The 23,921-nt window shown below is 42.8% G+C and overlaps 1 long non-coding RNA gene across 1 annotated transcript; it reads left to right on the top strand.

Moving 5' to 3' along the window:
- Nucleotides 1-4,606: 4,606 nt before the first annotated feature.
- On the top strand, nucleotides 4,607-10,022 carry LOC122221885. The gene is made up of 3 exons (XR_006203501.1): nucleotides 4,607-4,852; nucleotides 5,808-6,125; nucleotides 9,194-10,022. It is a non-coding gene; the product is annotated as an uncharacterized LOC122221885 (long non-coding RNA).
- Nucleotides 10,023-23,921: the final 13,899 nt, after the last annotated feature.

Raw genomic sequence — 23,921 nt, forward strand, 5'->3', positions numbered from 1 at the left:
TGATTTATAATTTTCTGACAATTTTATAATGTTAAAATTTTAATCTAAACTTAAAATAAAATTAGGATTTTTATTCTCTCTGAATTACTTTTCAAACATGGTAGCAAATTATATCAATACCATTTAGTGATATTCTGTCCTCCTCCCCTGATTTAAAATGCCATGTTTATTAAATATTAAAATATTATAGACAAGGGTCAGTTCTGGTCCTTTTATCCTATTTTCTAGCCATGGGAACAACTGAACACTTTCGTTAGCTGTAATATTTTTTTCTGTTTTGTAGCCTATGAATTCTGACTTCCCTTCTTCCCTCTCTCTCTCTCTGACCCTCTTTCTTTTTCTCTTTCTTTCTCTTTTCCTCAATGATGTGTTGAAATCTGATGATGTTTTCCAAGGTGGCCACCTTTCTCCATCATATCATCTTGATATTTGGATTTGGTGAGAATATTCTTTTTTCCCCTCTTTCCTCCCAATTTTATTGAGGAGTGATGGATAAATATAATTGTATATATTTTAAATGTACAATGTGATGGTTTGATAGAAACATATATATTGTGGAATGATCACCAAGATCAAGATAATTAATACATACATCACCTATGAGAATATTTTTTATTTTAATATTGAAGTAATTTTACTTGGTGAGAGTAATGCAAAACAGGAATATTAAAGCTTTTGGGAAGCTAGCCCATTACTATCCAATAATTCAGTGGTCTTGATTTTACCAATGAAAGAAAATGAGGCACTTTTTCAAATCACAGAGGTCTAATTTGTAAATTGCCTTTCCCAGCATATAAGTCTACAGGTGGCCCCCAAAGAATTATTAACCATTCACGGTAGTTCTTAGTAGTAATTGACTTATTTACACAAAGAATTGGTTCTCAAAATTGCTTTAACCAGACTGAAAGACTAAATCTACTTGACTTCAAATAAAGAAGACAGGTGAAAAGGGGGCATTAATCTTACTCCTGGGAAAGTTATGTTAAAATGATTTCTGTCTTCCTTCTCAAAGTAGCCATGTGTCATTGATTTTAGCCAGGAGGCAGGCATGTAAATAAACACCAAGAGAAAACCCAAACAGAATACCTTCTGAACTCAATTTTGTGGTAGGATTGAGGGTTGGAAGTAAAATTATGTGGACCCTAAGTGAACACAGCAATAGCAGCTTACAAGAGGGAGTTAGAACAATGGTCTGCATAGCAATCTCTGCCCTCAGTGTGAAGTCTTCCTACATTTCTTTCGTCTTTGGGGAGGTTTCAGTCCGATTTGTGCAAGGAGAATTCTTATATAGGATGTATATGGATCGGTTGAAGTAATGGACAAGAACACTTTGCAAAGGCTCAATTGCTTTACACACTTAAGGTGTTATTATTGTGCTTCTGAAAGTATAAGGAAGAATGAAAAAAGGTGATTATCTGCTAAAATTGTATGTTGATAGTGGGATTTTTTTTAAATATGAAATTTATTGTCAGATTGGTTTCCATACAACACCCAGTGCTCATCCCAAAAGGTGCCCTCCTCAATACCCATCACCCACCCTCCCCTCCCTCCCACCCCCCATCAACCCTCAGTTTGTTCTCAGTTTTTAAGAGTCTCTTATGTTTTGGCTCCCTCCCTCTCTAACCTCTTTTTTTTTTCTTCCCCTTCCCCATGGACTTCTGTTAAGTTTCTCAGGATCCACATAAGAGTGAAAACATATGTTATCTGTCTTTCTCTGTATGACTTATTTCACTTAGCATAACATTCTCCAGTTCCATCCACATTGCTACAAAAGGCCATATTTCATTCTTTCTCATTGCCACGTAGTACTCCACTGTGTATATAAACCACAATTTCTTTATCCATTCATCAGTCAATGGACATTTAGGCTCTTTCCATAATTTGGCTATTGTTGAGAGTGCTGCTATAAACATTGAGGTACAAGTGCCCCTATGCAGCAGCATTCCTGTATCCCTTGGGTAAATTCCTAGCAGTGCTATTGCTGGGTCATAGGGTAGGTCTATTTTTAATTTTTTGAGGAACCTCCACACTGTTTTCCAGAGTGGCTGCCCCAGTTTGCATTCCCACCAACAGTGCAAGAGGGTTCCGGTTTCTCCACATCCTCACCAGCATCTATAGTCTCCTGATTTGTTCATTTTGGCCACTCTGACTGGCATGAGGTGATATCTGAGTGTAGTTTTGGTTTGTATTTCCCTGATGAGGAGCAACGTTGAGCATCTTTTCATGTGCTTGTTGCCCATCTGGATGTCTTCTTTAGAGAAGTGTCTATTCATGTTTTCTGGCCATTTCTTCACTGGATTGTTTTTCGGGTGTGGAGTTTGGTGAGCTCTTTATAGATTTTGGATACTAGTCCTTTGTCTGATATGTCATTTGCAAATGTGGGATATTTTTTTAATGTTTTTATTTATTTTTGAGACAGAGAGAGACAGAGCATGAGCAGTGGAGGGGCAGAGAGAGAGCAAGACACAGAATCCGAAGCAGGCTCCAGGCTCTGAGCTGTCAACACAGAGCCCAGCGCGGGGCTCGAACTCACGGACTGTGAGATGATGACCTGAGCTGAAGTCGGACGCTTAACCGACTAAGCCACCCAGGTGCCCCAATAGTGGGAATTTTTTAAAGAGTGTTCATTTCTCTTCAAATAACTACTATCAACAGTTTGGGACAAATTTTTTTCCAGTCACAGTTTGTAAAACAAAACCTTCACTTACAAGGATATAATGAGGAGTTTCTTTCCCCCAGTTCTTTGGGTCTGGCTCAAGGACTGGGTAAGCAGCTGTTTTGCCAAAGCTGGCCTCTCTTCTTTCCCCCTTCCCAGTCTCTGCCCAATTGGCCAGCAAGTTAATAAGTCTCAATGTCATCCAGTCTTTTTGCCAGGAATTAATAAACTACAGTCTCATAAAAAAAAAATTGTTTAGATGTTTATGGTATGTGGATTCACACTTCAAGAACCCCATACTCTGTTTTACAAGTAGGACATTTTCGGCACTTCCTGCGTCCCCCTCTGATCTTGTGGCCTTGCAGTGCCATGGCCTTGTGGTCTTCTTCTTTGTACTCTGGTGTCATCTGTTAAGGACACTGAAGGTCAACCTCTAATCTCACTTTCTAGTAAAAAATGGTCTTTGAGGCCAAGACGAATCTCTAAATAGCTCAATGCCGTGGAATCAGGTGGAATGCTGACATGAGAGTCCTTGGAGGAGGAAGAGGATAGCACGTGGGTTGACTTGGTTGACTTTAGGTTAAAATAATTGGCATGTCCTCTTTCTGGTCTTTGTAAGGTATGGCATTTCCAAAACCACTTGGTACTGTGAGGCCTAATCTCCACCATTTCACAAACTAGCCAGGTGGGCAATGTTAAAATAGGTATCTTTGGCCTCCTTTGTTCATAATGGGAATAGCAGTGTGTGTTGCTCCCATGTCTGTGTCATTCTAAAAGCCAATATACTAATCAATGTGATATGGCCATATGAAGTGCAAAACCCTCTGTATTCTTTTAACGGTGATACATTTTGACCCTATGCACTGTGGGGGGGGGGGGGCGATGGGCAAAGAAAGCTGAGTGTCTTGAAAATCAGAGGTCAAAGCTATAGGTTTACTTTTTTTTTAATAGATAATTTATTGTCAAATTGGTTTCCATACAACACCCAGTGCTCATCCCAACTGGTGCCCTCCTCAATGCCCATCACCCACTTTCCCCTCTCCCCTACCCCCCAACAACTTTTAAAAATTCCAGTTCCAGTGTGTCTGCCAAAAAAAAAATGTCTACAGTGGAGAACCAAGGAGAACCACTCATCTCCCAGTTTTTAAGGTCATATGTGTGACCAAATGCTAGGAGATTGTATTCACAGTTACCTTATATACAAAATATTCCTTTTGTTGCTGCTTCTCCCTTCCGATAACTTCAGATACCCCCAAGCCCCAGGCTACAGATTCTCAAATTCCCTAGAATTGTGTTGGAGTTGACAGAATTCACCCCAAGCAGATTGTGTGGACCATGAGAGACAGACAGGCAGACAGACAGAGAAGCAAGAATGCCTGTGGTGGGGGGCATGTGTGTCTCTGGGGTGGTGGTGGGAACATGCTAGGAGTTACTTGAGAGTGTCCGAAGATGTCTAGGAAAAATGGCTTTGGGAAGGCACAGGCAGAGCTTTTGGAAGGTTCTGCAGATGTCTCCCCACATCCATGAAGTTGGATGTTAGCACTCCTAGCTGACTACAGGCCTGGCTCCTGACCCCAGTGGGGAACAAAATAGGGGTCTGCTGATAAGTGCTTAACAATTGGTTTGGCGGGGAAAGGAGTAATAAATAAAGCCCTGATTTGTAGTGTTTGCTGGATTCTCTGGTGTAAATACTGCCCACCATGGCTGAGTTCCAGCTACCAGTGTGACGTCATTGAAATGGAGTTGGGAGGAAGTGTGCAGTAACACCCCATATGCAGTATTCCCACATAGAGATCCAGTAGACATAAATAGCTTCAAGTGCATAGATAAGAGTAGGCATAATGAAATATTTAGGAAGTGATGAGGTTTAAGTATTTATTACCTTTGTTTTTAATATAATTCATCTAACTGTATGCCTATATAATTTAATTTTCAATAATGGCAGTGTTTTAACAACCATCTGGCAAGATTCCTGAAATTTTGACACTCACCTCTCATGAGCCCAGTACAAGCTGGTTTTGGACTTTGGGTCCAAAAGAGAAGAACAAAATGCTCAGTGTATTAGAGGAATATTCGAACTCTGAGGAGAACACAAGACTCCTGGTTCCTACTCTATCCCCTACTCTGGCAGAAGAATTGCCCTAAATGGGTCTGAGACAAACAAGTGGACTTCTTTAACCATCACAATAACAAAAAGTAAGACAAAAAAACTCTCCAAAATCTTTACCCTGCTGGCATAGAATTTTCATCTCACCTCATGGTTAACCCATATCCATCTAGATAGTAGGTCTGGGAGGGAAGGTTTATAGGAAGGGTGAGTTTTGAGATGGAAGGAAGAGGAGAGCTTGGGTTATGTCAAAACAGACAGAGACTGTCATAGAAGGTTCTAGAAGCCAGGTATGGTATTTGGATGCTGGATGCTGAAATTGCCAGAACTGTCACAAATTTTGAACATTTCCTCACGAGATTCTTATGGTAAAGAGAAAAAACCTGTGGTCTCAGAAACACACCTTATAAAATAGGTCTCCCAGAATTCAGGCCACAGTGCTGTCCCCAGCAGCCGTAATGAGACACAAAATGAGAAGTGCCTGAGGCCTAGGTGCTACCAAATTGTGCCCTGCTGAGTACACATGGAGAGGAAAATGACCAAATGCCATTTCAGTACATTATCAATCCAATCTACTTCTTGAAAGGCAGCAGAGTACAAATCTAGTTCTAAAAATATCATTGTAATCTGTGGCTTGGAATAATCACACCTATCAAAGGCCAGGTTAAAATATGTGTGTGTGTGTGTGTGTGTGTGTGTGTGTGTGTCTGCACGCACATGCTCGTGTATGCAGGCTAGAGCGAGGGAATGAATACTAGTGCATATATGCGACAATAATTTTCTTTCTCTTTCCAGGTGTTCTTTCTAGGCAGCAGATAAAACACTGGAGAATGGGGCAGTTGGGAGAAGGGAGGGAACACTACTGAGTACTCCTCAGGACCCAAGCACTGTGTGCAGCACCTTCCGCCGGTTCCCTCACACAGTGCTTGAGAACCTCTGAAGTAGGCAGTCTGACAGCCAAGAAGTGCTAGAACTGTGTTTTAAATTGATCTGCTGGAAACCAAAGACCCTATGCTGTGCTGATGCCATGCCTGTCCTTCACAGATCAGAACACAGAAGTCTGGAATTGGGTCATCCTTACCTCGCGACACCCAACACAAGAACGGTTCCCAGCACAGAAGAGAGTCCACAAATGCTTGTTGAATACAGTAATTTCAGAACAATGAGTTAACATCTGAGTGTTTGACTTGCAGCGTGTCAGTTGGGAAGAAACTCCACAACTACCCCAGGTCCAGTGATACTCCTTGAATCGACTCAGAAGCAGATAATGGGAGACACCAATCCTTCTATTGTATTAACAGCTACTGGTTTACTCATAAGTGGCACTGCTTGTCAGCACTCTTTGGCACGCTGTGAAGTCAGGTGACTTTTGATGATAAGGGTGTGTTAGACTATGTACCAGACCATATCTAATTTTGCCTTTGGGGTACAGGGATGCTTCTCACTCTGAGAAAGACCTAGAGGAATATGTAAATAGCTGCATTTACAAAGATAGAACTTGATGGTGGGGGTGGAGGGAGTAATTTTGTGCTACAAAATTATTTACCAGGGGGTTCCTTTAGATCATCATATTCCAGAGGGTGTTTAAAATATGAATTAATATGGGGCGCCTTGGTGACTCAATCGGATAAAGTGATCAACCCTTGATTTTGGCTCAGGTCATGGTCTCACGGTTTGTGGGATCAAGCTCCGCACTGGGCTCTGCGCTGACGCTGTGGAGCCTGCTTGGGATTCTCTCTCTCCCTCTCTTCTACCCCTCCCCCACCCCCATCTCTCTCTCTCAAAATAAATAAATAAACTTAAAAAAATATGAATCAATATGACTCAATATTCCCCAGGCTGGAGCCACCATCTAGGCCAGCCCAGTCCCTGTGCAAAGGAGCGCTCAGCTCTCTCTCCCTTTGTCCTCCTTTCTCTTTAGGTAGAGAAATGTCCCTTCGACTAATCTCGGGGAGCCTGGTGAAGGGACAAGCTGGCTGCCCCCAAGAGGGGAAGTTTGAGTGCAAGAATATAGGGGAAACAGAGGGGACTTGTGGAGGGATTTGTGGCATCTGCTAAGAATGGGGCTGCATACCCAGAGGACGCCCAGCACCAGGAAGGAGACCTACCCTTGGGACTGTTTGCCTGGGCCTCCTGTGGGATTTTGAGGGAGAAAGAAACAGAGTCCTCACAACATCAGAGCCCCCACCTGTTTACACTAGCCGGTTTCCACCACCCAAGGGGGTAAATTGAGCTGCATATTTGATGATGAGGAAGCGAAGTGGAATGTGAGAATCCTCATTACTGACGTCAAGCTTGCCTTTCATTTTATTTATACCCATGACATTATGACACAGGATCTAATTTTCCATTGTATTTTTTCCTCCGTTAGGGCCCGAGTGATGACAAATGATTTTGTGCATGAGCCTGGAAAACAACATTTTAAATTCAAAGCTAGGGACCCTGCAGGATTCGGTGTCTATTTCTAGCTTACCACCCGCCTGCCCCTCCCTTGAACATCTGTACTGACCATCGAGGTGGGCAAAAGGCATCGTACTCCTACAGGGCAGGACTGCCTGAGAAGTCAGAGCTCAAGGCATCCAGGTGCCCACTCCTGTCTGGTGACAGGCTGTTCCTTCATGGCATGGGCGCTGGCAGGAGGCCAGGGAGCAGTGGGGCTGCACGGCAGCCTTGGCTCAGAGCCCTGGCTGCTGTCTGGGCATGAAACTGGGCTCTGGCACCAGGAGCATGGTTCTAGCTTTCTGACCCAGAACTGCCTGTGCAGCAACTACCCCGCCTCTCAAGCCCTGGTGGGTCCCGTGCCTTCTGCCCCTCAGGCAGGACAGGTTTAGGAGCAGAGATTGATCTGGAAGGAATGGCAGGAGCACTTAGAGGGTGCTGTGGCAAAAGTCAGTAATGTCTCCATGCACAGAAACAGCCTTTGAGGGTGTGCCTAAGATGGAGGAAAGAATGGATGTGTGTCCACCAAGTGGACAGAGTGAACTTTACCCCAGTTGCTTGGTCTGCTGTGGAGTGGACTAGGGGCCTTGGCCCTATCAAAGGTCTCCCTCCATGACCTCCCAGGGCCTCAAATCCAGACACAGTATCTCTAATGTGGGGTCCTCTTCCTACCCTGAAATGAAATGAAAGCTCCCCCTGGGTCCCAGCAAAGCTGGGCCTCTGGTGGGGCCTCCTGTCGCCAGCTTTTCAACCATGTTTTTCAGCCTCTGACCCCAGAGTAATCTCAACTTCCTTGTACTCAGTTCAGAAGATGTTTGCTATTCGGGATTCTGATGCAGAGGTTTGATAAGAGAGGCCTCAGGCCTTCTTAGTTAGTAAACCAACAGAGTCCAAGGATTTGAAAACTGAGAAGCCTAAGGACAGCCACACCCTGAGAGGTGGCACAGTGCCAGCTCCTGTCACCTGAAATCTTCCAGGATATTTAGAAATGGGTGTTTGCGTGATTTTACTACATTTACTTTGGATGTCTTGTTCGATTTGTTTTTGAAACAAGGGTTTCCCATAGCACCAACAAAATCGGATCTGTGTTTTATTGAATCTACTGGAGTTCCTATGCTTGACTTGGTTTTGCTTTCTAGCTCTGTGTCAATTTTCTCAGTCAATTTAGGTAAAACTGGCACAGAATAAGCTGTTGTGTAGAAATACAGTGTGGGAAAACGAGAACATCTTCTAAGCTGCCCTGATATCTCACCCCTAACTGGCCTACAGGTGTGAGAGCTGCTTGGGGAGGAAGGGGCTGTCTTCATGTGCAGCAGCTGGGGGGACAGGCCTTTACAATTCCTTTTGCAACAGCCCAGCTTAGACCAATGTTGACAGCCTGTGTATGTGTTTTCAGCTAGTCTCACATGCTTCCCATGGGTGATTGTATCAAGTGCTTCCTACTGGATGCCAGGGGTGGAGGTGAGGGCTAAGGGCAAAGGAGGTGTGAATTAGAGCCATTTCCATCACCCAGAAAGTACACAAGTAACACAAGGCTATGGGAAAGAAAAGTTTGGTAGTAAGGAAACACTAAGTGGACTCCACAGGCTCAGGGTATAACTGGACAAGCTCTAGGTTTCATACTGGGATGCTGGTGTCACTTAGAAATCCCTTTCCCAAGGTTCATTGGAAGGTGGTTTGGGACAGGTGCATGAAAGGTGTTGTCAGATAGTCCAGGGTGCAAATGCTTCCTTATTAGCTCTGTGATCTTGGGAAGGTACTTAAACCTTCTAGGCTTCAGTTCCCACGTCTGTAGAAGGGAGGTACTGAGCCTGTCACATAGGGTTAATGTGGGAAGTGAATGAGATTAGGAAAACAAACCATGTCTGTAGCACTGAGCACATAGTAGGGATTCCCTTCTTGGACTGGGGATCAGAGAACCCCACAGAAGTCCTGCTTTTAAGTCTTAGCCCAGGTGGGTGGTTCACTTCTCTGAATTTTCTCTGTGACAGATGCAGAAGTTGGAAATCTGTATGCTGACTGAGGAGATATGATTGTGCTGATTAAGATGTGCAGTGAAGAGACAAGTGAACCCCATGGCTCAGCGATACAGTGTGGACAGAGGAATTGTCTTCATGAACAAGTGTTGGAAGAGAAGACCTGAGGAACACAGAAACATGGCTGGCCTGATCCTCGCCATGCTGTCCAAGATAGAGCTGGCTTAGATGGGGTGCCTCTGCCAGGACTGTTTCTGCCTTAATCCTGCCTTGAAGGCTCAGGTGAACCTGATTTTGTCTTGGGGTTCAGGGAGGGAACATCAAGATATGGTAGAGGATACATAGCACACTTTACCCTGAGCCAGAATCCCCGAGACAAGACCCTAGCCCCTTCTCCTGACTCCTAACCCCCAGCTGCCAGCTACCCACAATCCTCTGGGTGTCTTCCTGTAGAAGGTGAAGACTCAGCTAGGAAAAGAATTGAGTGATACTATTGTCAAGGGGGATTTCACAGGGGTGTTCCATTGGCCACTGGGAGAAAAAGGTGTATTAAAATTTTTTTCTGAGGAAATTGAAATCCAAACATCTGTCTAACCAAGCCTAGATGGAAAGTGAATCTTGATTCCATATTAAACACATTAGTCCTGAAAGAGAAGAATAAGTCCTTACATTAATAGGAGCAGTGAGGCTTCTCTGCAGGTTTTAGAGTAGTTCTGAGTAAAAAACAAGAGTGGTCAGAATCCATTAAGAATATGAAAATATAGTATAGCTGAGAACTCTGCTCTCCTCCTTTACTAAATTATTTATCTGGGCTACTGATAATTAATTTCCCGAATTCCCTAGTTTCCCCACCCTCTCATTTATACATGTGGTTTCTCAGCAATGGACAGGGAAGGGAGTCTGAGACACAGGGAGTCATGGGTGGTCTATACTCTGGATGGTGACTAATTGAGACTTGGCTGTCTTTCATGATATGCCTTTTATGGATGGAGGCAAAAGAAGTACTCAGTGATCTCAAGGAATACTCCAGGGTCTCCCAGCCAGATTGGCTAGGAAAAACTGACCAATAAATAAACATTGACTGAGTACCTACTCTGTGGCAGGCACAGTGTAAGGCTTTGGGTATACATGGTCCCTGCCTTCACAGAACGCAGTCTGGCGAGGAAGGTAGATTTTTAAACAAATAAACACACCAACTTGCATAATTTGCAGATTGTGATGAATGAGTAACTACTATGAGACAGTTAACAGTGGGGATATGATACAGATAGGGGAGTTGGGGTCAAGAAAGTTCTCTCTGACGAGGTGACAGATAAAGCCTAGAACGCTGCTTCTCAAATTCCAATGTGCATCAGAATCACCTGGAGAGTTTGTTAAAAAAATAAAAAAGGTTTTCTGGGTACCCTTCCCACCAGAGTTTCTGATTCAGTAGGTCTGATGTGGGTCCCAAAACTCTGTGTTTCTAATAAATTACTGGATGATACTGAGATTGCTGGTTTGGAGGTCACACTTTGAGAACCATGAGGCTGGAGGATTGGTAGGAACTAGCCGGGTAAAGAGAGTGGAGGGAACACCAGTACAGCAGAGGGGGCAGCATGTACAAATGCCCCAGTGTGGAAGAGATCTTGGGGGCTTCAGGTAATGGAAAGTGTGTCTACAAGGCAGTGAATTAGTGAACCTGTAGTGATGAGGTAATGTTAGAGGTGTACCTGATGAGGTAATGTTAGGAAATTAGTTAGAAATTTCCTATCCTGATACTCCAACAGAAACACTCCAGGGGTACTTTGTCTAAGATTAATGGTTCCATTGACCCTTGGAGATGTCCTACTGCAACATAGGGCTAATGGAAGAGTGCTGACCCTGAGACAGTGTGAAGATTCAAAATGGTGAGGTAGGCAAAGGGCTGAGCACAGAGCAAATACTCAGTCTATTCTAGATGTCTGTCCTCCCACCTTCCCTGACTCAAAACTTGGCCCTGTCTATAGTTTAGCTATAAGAGGACACGTTCCTGAATTTGTGCTAAGGTGCTAACCTATAGCTTCAAGCAAAAAGAGTGAATGTCAAAGTGACCCATGGTATGTAAACTGGGATAAGGTTAAATAGTTGGGTATAGATAAGAAATCTGGACACCACTTCCAACGAGCAGGTGTGCATGTGTGTTTTCTTACATCTCATGCAATTCATAAATGTCACAGATTTTAAATCAAAGAAAGCATGGATTGGGTTTTGGAGCCAAAGTGCACAGTTGACATTATGCCAATTCAATTTAGACCACATTTACTCAGTGCTCACTCTGTGCCAGGTGCTATTCTAGGTGTTGGGAAGACAGAAGTAGGTGATCAAAGCTAGGTCCCTGTTCTTGAAGAGCTTCTACGCTCACTGGGATATGGGCGTATAAGTAACACAGAGCAATGGGATAAAAGCCACAACAAAGATCTGTACAAGGGCAATAAAAACTCAGGAGACAGCAGTTTTGCTGGGGGGTAGTCAGAGAAAGTCACAGACAGAAAGTGACATCAGAGCCAAGTCTAGAAAGGAAACATCTAGAGAATGAGCAGAACTGAAGGATAGATGAACAAACCTCCTTTAAGAACTTTTTTGTTATTGTTTTAAGCTCTGACCTAAATCATCATTATGAGCTTCTAGAAGATACATGGCCACATGGTGTTGAATTTGATTTAAAAAATTGCATAAACTGTTATATATAGAAACACATATGGAAACAATCTGAAAATATTTCTCCTCAAATATAGTGCCATTTGCTTTTATGAATTTGCTATTTCTGGATGAAAAAGTGAAATATGATTTGGTCTTCTGAGAATCAGAAGAAACTGTATCGCCCTCCCAAGTAAAAATCATTTGGTGGTTAATTCATTCATTTATGTAGTCAGTCAACAAACATTTAGTTAGAAATTTCAGTTTTTGAAGCACTGCCATTGAGGCCATTGAGGGGCAACAAAGATATATAAGATACTGTCCTGCCCTCAGGATTCCTCAGGGGTTTAGAAGTGAGAAAAACACCTGAATGCAAATAATTCTAACACAAGTAGGTGATAAATAATATGAGTGAGTACAAATAAAATAATCCAAGTATCTTGAGGAGAACAAGCTATCTCTTGATTGGAATAATCATAGAAAGCTTGAGAATTTATGGAGAAGCAATTTGCGCTAGGGCTTTTATAATGAGAAGGCATTCGACATATAGAAACCAGGGCAGGGAAGATATTTCAGACAGAGGTAGATTTGTGAACAAAAAGGCTGGGAGATCACTGAGAAATGGCACTTTTCCATGTTTACAAGTATGATTTGGGGAAAGAACTGGAATAGGTAGATGTCAGCCTCACAGTCAAATATGAACTTGATTCCACTGGCTGTGACTTCTTAGAATTTGAAATGCCAAGCATCTGTCACTAGGTTTCTTGTACACTTGTTTTAGTTGGTATCTCAGGCCTGACCTTCAACTTGGCATAATTTCATCCAGCCGATAGGATATGTTTTCAAAAGTCAGTCTGTCACATATGGACCCGCAAATGTATGGCCAACTAATCTTCGACAAAGCAGAAAAGAGTATCCAATGGAAAAAAGGCAGTAACTTCAGCAAATGATTCTGGGAGAATTGGACAGCGATATGCAGAAGAATGCAACTGAACCACTTTCTTACACCATACACAAAAATAAACTCAACATGGGTGAAAGACCTAAATGCAAGATAGGAAACCATCAAAAGCCTACAGGAGAAAACAGGCAGCAACCTCTTTGACCTTGGCTTTAGCAGTTTCTTACTAGACATAAGGGAAATAAAAGTAAAAATCAAATATTGGGACTTCATCATGGTAAAAAGCTTCTGCACAGCAAAGGAAACGATCAACAAAACTAAAAGGCAACCAACAAATGGGAGAAAATATTTGCAAATGACATATCACATAAAGGGTTAGTATCCAAAATCTATAAAGAGCTTATCAAACTTAACACCCCGAAAACAAATAATCCACTGAAGAAATGGGCAGAAGGCATGAATAGACACTTTTCCAGAGAAGACATCCTGATGGCTAACAGACACATGAAAAGATGCTCCACATCATTCATCATCAGGGAAATACAAATCAAAACTACAATGAGATACCATCTCACACCTGTCAGATGGGAAATTAACAACATTGGAAACAGCAGATGTTGGAGAGGACGTGGAGAAAGGGGGACATTTTTGCACTGTTGGGAATGCAAACTGGTGCAGTCACTCTGGAAAACAGTATGGAGGTTCCTCAAAAAATTAAAAATAGAACTACCCTCTAACCTAGCAATTGCACTACTAGGTATTTATCCAAAGGATACAAAAATGCTGATCCAAAGGGACACATGCACCCCAATGTTTATAGCAGCACTATCAACAATAGCCAATAGCGCTATCAACAATAGCCAAAATAGCCAAATTTAGGGAAAGAGCCCAAATGTCCATTAACTGATGAATGGATACAGAAGATGTGGGAGATATATATATATATATGAATACTACTCAGCAATCATAAAGAATCAAATCTTGCCATTTGCAACAACGTGGATGGAACTAGAGTATATTATGCTAAATGAAATAAGGCAGGCAGAGAAAGATAAATATCATGATTTCACTCATATGTGGAATTTAAGAAAAACCACAGATGAACATAGGGGAAGGTAAGGAAAAATAAGATAAAAACAGAGAGAGAGAGAGGCAAACCCTAAGAGAGTCTTAAAATACAGAGAACAAACTGAGGGTTGCTAGAGGGCAGGTGGTTGGGGAATGGGCTAATTGGGTAATGGGCATTAAGGAGGGCCCCTGTTGGCATGAGCCCTGGGTGCTATATGTAATTGATGAATCACTGGGTTCTACTTCTGAAACCAATACCACACTGTATTTTAAATAAGTTGAATTTAAATAAATTAATTAAAAAATCAGGCTGTGTCTGCCGATAGTAATATAATCACAATGTGGCTCCAAATTGCCATAAAGGCCAGGAATTGAAAGTAGGTCTTATTCTTCAGGAATTTATGATTCCATGTCTGGAGTTTGAAAGAGAAGGGTTTCGTATTAGAGTCCCTTCAGGAAACAGATGAAGTCTTTTCCTCCACAAGTGTTGACAGGTGTAGTTACACCAACAAGGGATGGTGCAGTATCCATGAGCTAGTGAGAGTTGCGAAGCTGTTACCATCTGTAGGCTGATGGTAACATCCTTAGGACAGGGGACATAGCAAACATTAGAACTTGGAAAGAGCTCTGTGCTGCCATGGAGTCACATAGCTACTGCCCATGTTGTTCCTAATGGCTAGAGGGCAAGGGGCACATTGCTTCATTCTGTACAGTCCACCTCCCAGGGCACAGGGTAGGGAAGGAAGGATGTACAGCCCATCTGGAGGAGCAGACAGAGAGTATCTGGCACAATCCTTTTTAGCTTTAATATTTCTATGATTCCAAAACCATCCAAACTTCAGTAAACCTTCATTTAACAAATCTGTTCCAAAAACCAATGTTGTTCTCAGAAATTTATAAAGAATAAGAAGTACAGGGAATTGATTAGGTAGAGAGATGAATGGGTGGATGGTGAAGGAGTCTTTGGCTGAGATAGTTGACTGAGTAGTGACTCAACCAGATTGCAAGGTTGGTGAACACAGGGACAAGGCTGGTCTTGTACATTGTCAAATCCTCGATGCCCTACAATGTGCCTGGATCTTAGTATATCCCAATAAATGTCTGTATGACTGACGTGATAGATGAAACATCAAGAATACCAAGCAATGTAAAATGTGCATCTGGGAGTCTCAGGACAGGAGAATCCAAAATTAGGGTCAGGAACTAACATTTTGGAACTAGGAGAAGAAGGTGATGACAGTGTCTGGTTTTCTGCCTCTTTAGGTCAAAGCTTCTAGCACCACTCAGGGAACAAAGGTATTGGGAGATACAGAATAGCCTTTTTGCTTTGTTTAAACAATCTTTCCATCTTTTTCAGTCATTTGAAAGGACAACATTATAACTCCTGCAACCCAACTTCAATTAATTCATCTATTCATTCAGTGAACATTTACTAAGTGCGTATTTTGTGCCTGGGAATCCAAAATTAAGACAGATACAAACTCAGCCCTCAAGGAGCTTAGTCTGGTAGGAGATACAGACGTGGCATTAGGAATGTATAGTACTTGTGTTAGCTGTGGGGAGCACGGGCCACTGTGGGAGAAATAGGCGAACATCCTACACAGTCTGGAGGTCTCAGCCTAGGAGAGCTGAGTCCTGAAGCACTTTTCCATCTGTTTACTTTATCCCTGGCATCCCTCCCCATCCCCCAACCCCCAGTAAGTAAGGAAGTAGTAAGTAAATAAATGACACTTAATAAAAACTCCTAGCTGAGGTAACACTTTGATTTGGATGCATTCGCATCAAAGTGCTATAAGCCAATCCATGAGCACAAGTGGGGAGTTCAGTCCTTCCTCAACTTAGAGAAGAGGAGCAAGAGGTCAGGAGAGCACAGAGTGGGCATCTGGATTGAAAAGAGGAGAGGACAGGTGAAAAAGGGAGGCAGGGGGCCTCAATGACTTCAGAATTTGGAGGAGGCTATTTAACTTGAACTGTTTACAAACAGGTGGACAATACATGAAGAGGCTTGTTTGCTTACTTGTGATTGCAGGTTTGTTTTTCAGCTTCTAGTAACTGAATGTAGGGTACACAGTATTAATACTGGTCCACCTGATTTACAAAGGCTCATGGCTGACTTCAAAACATGGACAGTTCTCTTACAAAATTGCTTCATTCCCAGAGGTTTTGTTAATTGGGACATTTCTTGTCTTTAACTTGAGTATTATGCTAGCAATCAAAGGAAAAACATAAGTTGGGGAGGAGGAGTGGAGGGTAGGGGGAGAAATAGAGTGTTGGTAAGAATCTAAGGGCAATGGCTTTTTAATTTATCTGTATCTATAGTTTTATATCCATATTTTTAAAAGCCTGCTAAGAATTTGATTGAAATGCATTTTAATTCTTAAATTTGAGAAACAAAAGTATTTTTTAACTACTACTCCCTGTCTCTATCTCATTTTTTTAAAGGAGGAATAACCTTCCAGCCCCAGAAAGTTTTCCTGGGTTAAGTGTGTGTGTGTGTGTGTGTGCGCGCGTGTGTGTGTGTGTAGAGCTGTCTTTCATCTTCCGTTAAAAACATTACTTTTGTTAGGGAGTAGCTCTCTATTTGTCATCTTTAAGGGGTTGAGAGTTTTCATGTCCTTGCCTGGAAGAAATTAGGCTGGAATCAACCTCTGGCTGGAGGGCAGGTTGTCTTACTTTCCATCTGCTGGAGTTTCCTTTGTGCACTCCTCTCTGTGTTTACTCTTGAAAGTCTTTGAGGCTGGATCCTTAGCTCTCCTGCTCAGTGCTTCCTTTTGTATCTATGTATTGACGATGGCTGAATCTTTAGCTTCAACCCAAACATTTCCCATCACCTGCAGACCTGTTTCCTCTTACCTACTAGATATCTTTCCTCTGTGTTCCATAGACACCTCAGATCCAACAGACTCAAACTGTCACTGGAGTGCTTGCTTTGAGTAGCACCGGTCTTAGTGGGAGATACTGCATCTAGGAGTCGCTCACTCACAGCCCATTCATTACCAAGTCCTATTCTATTCTATTCTATCTCCTAGTGTCTTTCCTGTTCTCCTCCTGCCCCTCCATTCCTAACACCCTTGCTCTTCAGGCTCTTTTCAGCTCCTTCTGAATTGTTATTAATTATTTCAGTATCCTCATTAGTCTTCTCCAACCCATGCTTTCCTCCACCAACAGATATATCTTGATAATGTACAAATTTCTATGTCTTTTCCTGTAAAATCATTTGGGAGTTTTCCATTTTCTAGCTCTTCATATCAGTGGACAACTTGTTAAAATAGTTTCATTCTCTTTGGTGGTCTTCTTCCTTCTGTATGACCTTGGCTCCTGAGGTTCTTTGCTGGCATCTGCTCTTCTGCTTGACCTATAACAGTTGGCAGGTGCAGAGTGTGGGTTCTATGCCCTTGCCCTCTTCCCAGTTCTGATTATATGGCCTCCTTTGGTGACCTTATCTAGTCCCATGGCTTCTGGTGGGAGCTACACACTGATGACTCCCAAAGTGATGATTCCAGTCTGCCCTTTCTGCTGAGCTCAAGACATATAGATCCATCTGCCCCCTTGACAAGCTCATTTGTATGTCTAATAGAGACTTGAACTGAACAAGGCCAAAGCAGGGCTCTTGCTTTCCCACCCATTCTTTTCCTGCTCTTCTTCCACCTTTCCCTATCTCAGTAAATGATACCTCCATCCCCCCAACTGCCCAGACCAAAAACTTTGAAACTATTGTTGCTTCTTCTCCCCTCACTCCACTCCCCACATGTACTTCATCACAAGTCCTGTCAGCCTTACGTTGAAAATGAATGCATCCTACAGGAGTACTGATGCATAGGGGCACTTGTACCCAATGTTTATAGCAGCACTCTCAACAATAGCCAAATTATGGAAAGAGCCTAAATGTCCATCAACTGATGAATGGATAAAGAAATTGTGGTTTATATACACAATGGAATACTATGTGGCAATGAGAAAGAATGAAATATGGCCTTTTGTAGCAACGTGGATGGAACTGGAGAGTGTGATGCTAAGTGAAATAAGCCATACAGAGAAAGACAGATACCATATGGTTTCACTCTTATGTGGATCCTGAGAAACTTAACAGAAACCCATGGGGGAGGGGAAGGAAAAAAAAAAAAAAAGAGGTTAGAGTGGGAGAGAGCCAAAGCATAAGAGACTCTTAAAAACTAAGAACAAACTGAGGGTTGATGGGGGGTGGGAGGGAGGGGAGGGTGGGTGATGGGTATTGAGGAGGGCACCTTTTGGGATGAGCACTGGGTGTTGTATGGAAACCAATTTGACAATAAACTTCATATATTGAAAAAAAAAAAAAAAAGAAAATGAATGCATCCTGAAGCCAACACTTCTAGCAGTCCGCATTGCTTTCTCCCTGGTTGTCCCCAGCTCTTGTTGGCTCACTCCAGCAGCCTCCTACTGACCTACCAGCTTCCACCCTTGATTGCCTAGGATTGATTCTTTACAAGGTGGCCAGAGTGATTTTCCCAAAAGTCATATTGTGTTTCTTCTCTGCTTAAAACCATCTCAAGGCTTCCTGTTGCATTTGGCTACACTAGCTTCTTGTCTCTCGAATTTGCCAAGCTCTTTCCTGCCATGAGGATTTTGCATGTGCTATTCCCCTGTCTGGCATCCTCCTCCCCTACATCTTTGCATTCCCAGCTCCATGGGGGTAATTCACGTCTCAGTTCAAATCTCCCTTCCCAGAGAAGCCTTTTCTGACCTCCCAAACTAAAGTGGCTTACCCTTCAGTCTCTTTCTATTGTAGTAATTTATTTTTTTATCTTCATAACATAATAAAATGATCTTTTATTTTCCTTCTTTTTCTTGTTAATTATCTTTCTTCCCTTCACTAGAACATAAGCATCATGACAATATGGATTCATGTTATTTACAATCTATTCTTAGCACCTAAAATCATTCCTGGCATGTAATATTTGCTCAGAAGTATCTGTTGGGTGGATGAATGAATGTATAGTTGATGCTTGAACAACACAGGGATTAGGAGCACTGACACTCCTCTCTCCCTCCACACAGTCAAAAATCCACTTGAAACTTTTGCTCCCCCAAAACTTAGCTACTAATAGCCTACTGTTGACTGGAAGCCTTAATGATAACATACACTGTTGATTAACATGTATTTTGTATGTTATATGTATTATATACTGTGTTCTTATAATGGAGTAACCTAGAGAAAAGACAGTGTTATGAAAACAGTAAGGAAGAGAAAATATATTTATAGTATACCATACTGTATTTACTGAAAAAAAAATCTATGTGTAAGTAGACCCCTTACAGTTCAAACCCATATTCAAGGATCAACTATAAAATTGAACAACTTTGCCTCTGTTAGAAATACCTCTGGGAATGCAAGCTGGTGCAGCCACTCTGGAAAACAGTATGGAAGTTCCTCAAAAAACTAAAAGTAGAACTACCCTATGACCCAGCAATTGTACTACTAGGCAATTATGCAAGGGATACAGGTGTGCTCTTTCGAAGGGACACATGAACTCCCATGTTTATAGCAGCACTATCAACAATAGCCAAAGTATGGAAAGAGCCCGAATGTCCATCGATAGATGAACGGATAAAGAAGAGGTGGCATATATATATATGTGTATGTATATATATATATACACATATATATATATGTGTATATATATATGTATACATATATATATACACATATATATATATGTGTATATATGTGTGTGTGTATATATATATATATATATATATATATATATATATACATATATATATAATGGAGTGTTACTCAGCAATCAAAAAGAATGAAATCTTGCCATTTGCAACTACATGGATGGAACTGGAGGGTATTATGCTAAGCGAAATTAGAGAAAGACAAATATATTATTTCAATAATATGAGGACTTTAAGAGAAAAAACAGATGAACATAAGGGAAGGGACACAAAAATAATATAAAAACAGGGAGGGGGACAAAACAGAAGAGACTCATAAATATGGAGAACAAACTGAGGGTTACTGGAGGGGTTGTGGGAGGGGGGATGGGCTAAGTGGGTAAGGGACACTAAGGAATCTACTCCTGAAATCATTGTTGCACTATATGCTAACTAATTTGCATGTAAATTTTAAAAAAGAAAAAATAAATTAAAAAAAAAGAGAAATATCTCGGTAGCAGGGGGCGCCTGGGTGGCTCAGTCAGTTAAACGTCTGACTTTGGCTCAGGTCATGATCTCACAGTTTGTGGGTTCAAGCCCCGTGTTGGGCTCTGCACTGACAGCTCAGAGCCTGCAGCCTGCTTCAGATTCTGTGTCTCCCTGTCTCTCTGCCTCTCCTCTGCTCATGCTCTGTCTGTCTGTCTCTCTCTCTCTCAAAAAAAAAAAAATTAAAAAAACAGAAACACCTCGGTAGATAGATGATAGATAGATAGATAGATGATAGATATGTTGGGTGTGGTATAAGTATCAATGAAGAGTGGGAGAGGCTCGGCTCTCAAACACACCTAAATGTGTGGCAGCTACTTGACAATGTGGCCTCTCCTCAGATACAAGTGCAAGGCTCTTATTGTTAATGTTTATGACCCCCTGCTAATAAATAATAATAAGTGATATTTTACTGATAACACTGAACTTCCGAGTCTACATTTAATCTTTGCAAATTTGTAATTCCAGACCACAGGGCTAATGCCCATCCATGTGATAATTTGCTTTTCCTCTCTCTTTCTGTCTTGAGCCATCCTGAGGGCAGGGATCCAGGCTGGAGAATGTCTGGACTAGAATTATGTAGGAGATGTGTTTGGTTTCCTCAGAGTAGCTTTGGTTGAATTTGTGTGAGATTTCAATCTGATGAGGAAAAACGGGCTAGGATGCTGAAACTACTCATAGATTAGAATGAGGGAGGCCACAGGTGACCTCAAGTGTCCTCTCAAAATCTGTTCCTCTGTTGTCAGGAGCACAGTTAGGTACTGTTTGTGTATTCCCTGGGTTCAGGATAGGGATAGTGGCAATGGGATAATGCTATGCCAGCTAGATAGAAGAGTTACAAAAGGAGTTTAATACATGTATTGCCAGTGACATTGATGATCACGGAAGGTAAACCATAGACTTCATTCTTCCAGAAATGACTCAACACTGGTAGCACTTGATTGTTCTGGTCTTTTGTATTGTGGCAATCACAGAAGCACTAGCTTGTCAGCAACATCAACATCTTCAGTGTTCAACGAATGACCAATGACATGTTCAAAGGACCCTAAATGGTGCATCTCTGTAGACTGGGAACTCTGTGCCTTTGGTTTCTTTTATTTTTTCCCCTTATCTTTTTTCTTCCTTTCCTTTATTTCAGTTCCCTTTTCTGCTCTTTCTGCCTCCTGTCTTTCCCCCTCCTTCCTTCTTTCTTTTCTTTTTCTTCCTCCCTTCTTCCCTCTCTTCCCCCTCCTTCTTTTCCTCTCTTTGAAAATTATACACTACTCCACAATACCCTTCAAGGTGCATGACAGGAAATGTCCAGTGGGTTATGTTTGGGCTCAATTTTGCTGTATTATCACAGGGATTGAAGAGAAAAGTTTTAAACACGAGGCATTCAAAGACACTTAAAATCTAATAAATAGGTGCAAGCCCTCAGAACCCTGGCTAATAGTTTTGAGACACTGATTTTATGCAATATCTTGGGAACCATAGACAACCTGCTGGCTGCCACAGGCATGTGCTGTGTGCAGATAGCCTGCTAGGACTTCTTGAGCAGCTCTTTTGGGAAATCCCCACATTTACAGGAGAAAATATAGCTTTCATTTTTTCCTTTATAGATAATCAGAAAAGGGATTCAGAGCATTCAGTGTCTTTGCCTTTCCTCATTGTCTCTTTGTTGCTATTTTTCTCTTTCTTGTTTTTCTTTTAATCTACTTGCTTTACTTTCTCAAAACATCTGTATTTTTTGCTCGGGTCAGTTTACCCTGCGTTTTCCAAACTGTCTTTTCGCTGGCTGGGTTATTTTTGTCTCAGACTTCTTACGTTCTTCTGTTGCTCTACCCCCACCAAATCTCAGTCTGAACTTGCCCTTTTACCTCCTGATGTCTTTGCTGCTTTGCTTTTCCTTGTCTTTACAGGGCCCGAAAAGGCTATGAGTGCAACATAATGATGGATTTTGCTGCCAATTTAAATGACCTTAGCCCTTCTACCTTTTGCCTCCTCTTTTGCCTCCCTTTTTCATCTTTGGAAGGAGGAAGTGTATTAGTTGCAATTGTGCATAACACATACATTTAGTGGCTTGAAACAACCCGCATTACCTCACAGCTTCTGTGGGTCAGAAGTCTGAGCATGGCTTTATTGGGACCTCTGTGTTAGCTGGGGCTATAATCTCATCTCAAGGTTTGACTAGGAAAGGGTGCTCTTTCAAGCTGTCCTGGTTACTGGCAGGACTTAGTTACTTTTAGTCTTCTGGACTAGGGGACTGAGTTTCTTACTGGCTCTTGGCCAGAGGCCCCCTCAGTTCCTTGCCACATGGGCCTCTTCAACATGACTCTCTGCTTTATCAGAGCCAGCAAGGAAGAGTCTCCTCTCCTAGCAAGGCTATGTAACATAATCACTGAAGTGATATCCTGTCACCATATGTTATGGGTAGGAAGCAAGTCACAGGGTTCCTCCACACTCAGGGGGAGGGTATTCTATAAATGCATGGACACGAGGAGACGGCGATAAACAGTGGCCATATTAGAGTCTGCCTGTACAGAGAGGAGTGCTTTTGAAGGAAAATACTTTGAGCTCCTTAGGAAGAGACTATAAAGTCTATATTCATACATCTGCCATGCCTGATTGTTGGTGTGTAGAGATTATGGCTAACAACAAAGTAATAATGTTTCTCTTTGTCTCTCTCCATGTCCTATGGACTAGTTTCATAGGATTTGTTTTCCTTATCTGCCTTTAGAAATCTCATCAGCCTCTCTGGATGAGAAAGTCAGCAGGAAAAGACTGCTGTTGTTGATCTTGGTTTTAACTGGACCGACTCAGCCCTGTGGGCAGGGAAAAAGGAAAGGTCTTTGCAAATGCTCTCTAGGTCTTTGTTAGAAATACCTCCAACCTGAAGGAGCCAGGTGTGGGGCAGGCGCGATAATTACTACAAGCAATAAGCCAGGCTTATTTACAGCTGAGGCATTTAATTAGGTACAATTTATTACTTTAAAAAATTGTCTGCAAGCTTCATAGTAGTATCTGCCCAGATCTTTGATTCCAGCTCTTCAGTTTTGGAGTTGGGAGGCGGGGTGGAGCAGAAAGGGTGGCAGCACCTTTGGCTTGACTCACATCACAGTTGGTAAATTGTCTGCACTAAGACAGGGATAATCCTACCTGCCCCCACCCCCCACAACACGTACACAATAGGGTATCGTTTACACAATCATTCGAATACAAAAGTTCTTCACTCTGAGGGCGAATGATCTTTATTATATATGCTATATTTTAGGTATTAATAATGACTAATGTCTCTGACTTTTCAGTATTTTAAAAATAATAACGTATACGAATTTGAATTGAGGAATGAGGCAAATCTGATCCTTCAGCGTTTTCTTGGGGGTAAGAGACTTAAGAAGAGTGGAGGCGGGTGGCCACGATGAGGAGAAAGCTCTGTGCCCGAACCCCGAGTCTCCAGCAGCCCCAGGTTGGGCAGCTCCAGCGAGACCCGACTTCTCTCGAGGGGCGGGGGAGGCGCTGAAGGGGAGCCGAGTAGTTAGGGGGGCGCTAAGCGGGCTCGAAGTCGGGGCTCCACACCCCGGGAGGGGCGCTAGGACCCAGGCACCCGCCGGCCTCGGGACGTGCCTGGGGAGTGAAAGCTCTAAGAGGCTCAGGCTCGGGGCCAGAGTCCCTCGGAACGCCCGGACCCTTCCCGTGGGCGCGAGGCGCGGGGTGCGGCGTGCGGCAGCCGCGTGCCCGCCGCTCGCATGGAGCAGACGCGCTGCCCGCCGAGCGCCGGCCAGGTGAGCCCCCCTGCGCGGGGTCCGCACGTCCCGCGGGCACAGCGCCCTGCGTCGTCCGAGACCGCCTCGTCCCCACCCCCCGCGCCGCGGGCGCGGGGGCCGGGCGGCGAGCGGGTTGTGCGCGCACAGTGCGCGGGCACCAGGCCAGAGCTGCCTCCCGAAGCCCCTCTAG

This window comes from Panthera leo, chromosome A1, assembly GCF_018350215.1.
Source record: "Panthera leo isolate Ple1 chromosome A1, P.leo_Ple1_pat1.1, whole genome shotgun sequence".
Lineage (NCBI taxonomy): Eukaryota > Metazoa > Chordata > Mammalia > Carnivora > Felidae > Panthera > Panthera leo.